Genomic DNA, 6,000 nt, shown 5'->3' with positions numbered 1-6,000 from the left:
AGAGGGTCATGCATACCAGGATTATGGATGAGGGGGCCATACATACCAGGATTGGGGATGAAGAGGCCACGCATACCAGGATTATGGATGAGGGGGACATGCATACCAGGATTGGGGATGAAGGGGTCATGCATACCAGGATTGGGGATGAGGGGGCCATGTGTACCAGAAATGGGGAGAAGAGGGCCATACATACCAGGATTGGGTCTGAGGGGGCTATGCATAGCAGGATTGGGTCTGATGGGGCCATGCATACCAGGATTGAGTCTTAAGGGGCCATGCATACCAGGAATGGGGATGAGGAGGCCATGCATATCAGGATTGGGAGATGAGGAGGCCATGGATACCAGGATAGGGGGATCAGGAGGTCATGCCTACCAGGATTGGGGGATGAGGAGGCCATGCATACCAGGCTTGGGTCTAAGGGCGACATGAATACCAGGATTGGGTCTGAGGGGGCAATGCATGCCAGGATTGGGTCTGTGGGGGCCATGCATACCAGGAAGGGGATGAGGGGGGCATGCATACCAGGATTGGGGAAGAGGGGGCCATGCATACTAGGGATGGGGATGAGGGGGCCATGCATACCAGGATTGGGTCTGAGGGGCCATGCATACCAGGATTGGGGATGAGGGGGCCATGCATACCATGTTTGGGGATGAGGGGGTCATGCATACCAGAATTGGGGATCAGGGGGCCATGCATACCATAGTTGGGGTTGTGGGGCCATGCATACCAGGATTGAGGATGAGGGGGGCATGCATACCAGAATTGGGGATGAGGGGGCCATGCATACGAGGATTGGGTCTGAGGGGCCATGCATACCAGGAACTGGGATGAGGGGGCCATGCATACCAGGATTGGGGATGAGTGGGCCATGTCTACCAGGATTGGGTCTGAGGGGGCCATGTATACCAGCATTGGGGAAGAGGGGGTCATGCATACAAAAATTGGGGAAGAAGGGGCCATGCATACCAGGATTGGGGATGAAAGAACCATGCATACCAGGATTGGGTCTGAGGGGGCCATACATACCAGGATTGGGTCTGAGGAAGCCATGCATACCAGCATTGGGACTGAGAGGGCCATGCATACCATGATTGGGTCTGAGGAGGTCATGCATACCAGGATTGGTAATGAGGGGGCCATGCACACCAGGATTGGGGATGAAGGGGCCATGCATACCAGAATTGGGGATGAGGGGGCCATGCATACCAGAAATGGGGATGAGAGGGCCATACATACAAGGTTTGGGGATGAGTGGGCCATGCATACCAGGATTGGGTCTGAGGGGGCCATGCATACCAGGATTGGGTCTGAGGGGGCCATGCATACCAGGATTGGGGATGAGGAGGCCATGCATACCAGGATTGGGGATGAGGGGGCCATGCATACCAGAAATGGGGATGAGAGGGACATACATACCAGGATTGGGTCTGAGGGGACCTGCATACCAGGATTGGGTCTGAGGGGGCCATACATACCATAATTGGGGATGAGGGGGCCATGCATACCTGGCTCCTTCCTGTAACAATGTCCACCATCCTGGCTCCTTCCCGTAATAATCTCCCCCATCTTGGCTCCTTCCTACAATAATCTCCCCCATCCTGGCCCCTTTCTGTAATAATCTCCCCCATCCTGTCCCCTTTCTGTAATAAGGTCCCCCATTCTGGGCCCTTCCAGAAATAATCTTTCCCATCCTGGTTCCTTCTTGTAATAATCTCCCCCATCCTGGCCCCTTCCTGTAATAACCTCCCCCATCCTGTCCCCTTCCTATAATAATGCCCCCATCTTGGGCCCCATTCTATAACAATGTATCCCATCCCAGTCCATTTCCTAGTATAATACCCTCCATCCTGGTATAATGCCCCCCGTCTTGGTACAATGCCCCTCATTGTGCCATCCTAGGGTCTATTCATTCTTCTCCAGCATATTTTGAAAAGAAACCAACGATTATTCTTACCTTTCCCTGATATGTGGTGTCCTCCTCTATAGCCGGTGTAGAAGCTGGCAACTGACTTCGGCATGCAGACATGGGCAGCGCATGACATCACTGCCATGAAGCACCCGTCATGGGCAAGTCGACATCTGCTGTTGGCATCTGATTGGCACTGGCATTGGCACTTCCCCCTTCTGAATGGTCTAGGTGGTGGTCACACACTCTGAGACCGCAATCGTTACACCCCTGATGGAGACCATTACACTGCTTTCACTTGTTTTTAGCCAAAAAAATGGGTCAAAAGCTAAAAGGACTGCTTGGGGTTGTTATTGGACAGTTTTTAGAACCCATCATTGTTGGGTCTAATTTTTCTCCGCATAGAGGACGTTAACTTTGTATGGATTCCCCATTTGCTAAATGACCTTCGTAGATGTAAAAGTCATGTCACGTCTCTCTCCATTGCAAGGAAAAGAAGGACAGGTGAACACATGACAAGCCTTCATGTCTTGGAATTGGAGTATGGCAACACAACGAAGTTCCAGGAGGGGACCCCATAATGTTTTTTTGATTTGGGTCCCCTTTCTCATTGCCGTGGTTGGGAAGTTAAGGCCAATACTTAGTCAAACTTAGTGACATACAACTTGAGAAACAACTTTTTCAATGCAATATAGGTAGGATCCCACAGCAAGATGGAGATTTACAAAGATTTACTCCTATGTGATCACAGACAGGGCCATATTTGCCACTACGCACTGAAAGGCGGGTACCTAGGGCGGCAATCTGCAGGGGGCAGCGCCAGCATGAATGAGTAAAAGAAAACATTTCTGCTTGACCGCTGGACCAAGTGTCAGTATTGCTGTTTTTATTTGGGGCGGACAGGAGGGGGAGGGTGGTGGAGGTTCGGGGGGCGCCCGGGTCCTGTCTTTTTTTATAGCCTCACGAAGTCGTTATTTTTGCCAGTCTGCCCTGAATGGTGGATGGGTGTTTCCTACATAAAGATCTTTTGTATCAAACCCAGAAACAGACATTAGAAATGTGCTGGCGTGTAAGCGGAAAAAAAACCTCAGTTTATGTCCCTATCATACTCAATGGTCTATTCTACTCTATAGACCAACATTAAGCCTATGAGTTAATATTTAGAAGATGGGAGAAAAGCAGCACGGGCCTAAAATACAGTGTGGATGTGGCCACGGTGGGATCTGAACCCAGAACACCAGCACCCTGGTCACTAAGCTCTGAGCCACCAAACCTGTAGGAAAAGGTGTGTGCGGTGGAGAGACCACTTTGTGTCACGAGTTCCAGTTATGTATCACCACATATGAGAACTCTCAGGTAAGGTGGGCTGCCTTGTAAACCATGTAATTATATGTGCACATGGCAAGTACCTGGACCACTAAGTACGGTAATCCCCAAACAGATGCCTGCGTCACTCCCGTGCTCTCCATGCAAATGCCTGGATGACGACCTCAATCTCTGCTCCGCACACAATTATACAGGAAAACCTCAGCGCTATTTATGGGCCTGTAATGGAGAATTTTTTACCTTAGGGAGACTAAAAAAAACAAACAAAAGTGACCTGCTGAAAAATTGTCCCGCCCCTGCTGACAAATTGACCGGCCCCTGCTGACAAAATGACACGCCCTGCTGAATATTTAGGAGAAATTTGTTGAAAAGTTATTGGTTGTTTCGTTTTGCCACTATCTCATTTGCATAAATCTGTGAGCGAGCGTTCTGATTGGCTGGCTGTAGAATGTTGCATCAGCAGACATCTTATAGATGGGAACATCATTCCGACAGGACAGGTCGGCAGAGCGAGGGACATGGCTTCAATATTAAGAAAATGGGGCCCAACTGCCCTGATCATTCTCATTATCTCATTTTGTACAACACTCTTAACATAGTAATAGAAGGAGTACGCTCAATATATTAAAGGGATTACACAGAATTTAAAAAAGTGTCTGTTTTCTTCTGGAAAAAAAAACAGCTCCACAATGGTCCACAGGCTGTATACGGTACTGCATTTTGCGCACATTGACATGGATGGAGCAATAACTGGACATGACCTTGGACAGGTGTGATGCAGCAATGTTTTTCCAGTCTTGTACAACCCTTAAATGGGTTGTATGATTAATATTTTTTTTTTTTAACAAATGGTCAGAATGGCATGAAAAATTAAACAAATTCACCAATTCCTCATCGATCCCATTTTGTCGCTTCCCTGGTCCCTGCTGGTCTCTATTTTCTGGGCCCTCTCCAGAAACAAGGACATGGCTGCTCATAGCCAGTGATTGGCTCAACCATCGGTCCCTAGAAGAATTATGAGATAGAAACTCAGGAAGCATCGGAAAAGGGATTGGTGAGATGAGTATTATTTATTCCGCTTTTATTATACTATTCTCCTGATTTTTTTTTTAGTTAAAAATAGAAACAAATCCTCTTCCAGACTGAAATTAGTGGTCCTCCACACGTTTTGCACAACTCCAAGTGCAGAATGTCCCACACCTCCTACATATGCTGAGTTTAGGACTTGAATGACAGGTGGTCCAGTACTCGGCCACCCTATGGGAGTGAGATACCATGCCTTAAAGGGGTTGTCCACTACTTGAGTATTGAGAAGGAGTTGTCCAAGTAGTGGACAACCCCTTTAATTGTAGGCACACTTGAGGCCACATCGGCACCAGACGCAACTGGGGCAAGGGTGGTCCTTGGTAATATAGGTAATCCTAGATTAGGCATATGTTGGATAGACAGTGGGCTCATTTGCTCATGCACATAAGGACCCAAAGATACCTAGAGCAGAAGGGAGGAAGGTGAGTAAAAGTGTTTATTATTTTCATGTGTGCAGTGATGGGGGGCCATGTACACCAGGATAGGGGGGCCATGCATATCAAGATTGGGGATGAGGGGGCCATGCATATCAGGATATGAGATAAGATGAGGGGACCATGCATATCAGGATTGGGGATGAGGGGGCCATGCATACCAGGATTGGGAATGAGAGGGCCATGCATACCAGGATTGGGGGATGAGGAGGCCATGGATACCAGGATTGGGGGATCAGGAGGTCATGTCTACCAGGATTGGGGGATGAGGAGGCCATGCATACCAGGATTGGGTCTAAGGGCACCATGCATACCAGGATTGGGTCTGAGGGGTCCATGCATACCAGGATTGGGTCTGAGGGGCCATGCATACCAGGAAGGGGATGAGTGAGCCATGCATTCCAGGATAGGGGATGAGGGGGCTATGCATATCAGGATTGGGAATGAGGGCGCCATACATACCAGGATTGGGTCGAAGGACGCCATGCATATCAAGATTGGGGATGAGGGGGCCATGCATATCAGGATTTGAGATGAGATGAGGGGACCATGCATATCAGGATTGGGGATGAGGGGGCCATGCATACCAGGATTGGGAATGAAAGGGCCATGCATACCAGGATTGGGGGATGAGGAGGCCATGGATACCAGGATTGGGGGATCAGGAGGTCATGCCTACCAGCATTGGGGGATGAGGAGGCCATGCATACCAGGATTGGGTCTAAGGGCGCCATGCATACCAGGATTGGGTCTGAGGGGGCCATGCATACCAGGATTGGGTCTGAGGGGCCATACATACCAGGAAGGGGATGAGGGGGCCATGCATTCCAGGATAGGGGATGAGGGGGCCATGCATACCAGGATTGGAATGAGGGCGCCATGCATACCAGGATTGGGTCTGAGGGGGCCATGCATACCAGGATTGGGTCTGAGGGGCCACGCATACCAGGAAGGCGATGAGGGGGCCATGCATACCAGGATCAGGGATGAGGGGTCATGCATACCAGGATTGGGGATGAGGGGGCCATGCATACCAGTATTGGGTCTCAGAGGGCCATGCATACCAGGATTGGGGATGAGGGGGCTATGCATACCAGGATTGGGGATGAGGGGGCCATGCATACCAGAATTGGGGATGAGGGGGGCATGCATACCAGAATTGGGGATGAGAGTTCCATGCATACCAGAATTGGGGATGTGGGCCATGCATACCAGGATTGAGGATGAGGGGGCCATGCA

This window comes from Phyllobates terribilis, unplaced genomic scaffold, assembly GCF_046119375.1.
Source record: "Phyllobates terribilis strain yellow unplaced genomic scaffold, ASM4611937v1 Scaffold_12__6_contigs__length_324123572, whole genome shotgun sequence".
Classification (NCBI taxonomy): Eukaryota; Metazoa; Chordata; class Amphibia; order Anura; family Dendrobatidae; genus Phyllobates; species Phyllobates terribilis.
This window is presented reverse-complemented; position numbering follows the sequence as displayed.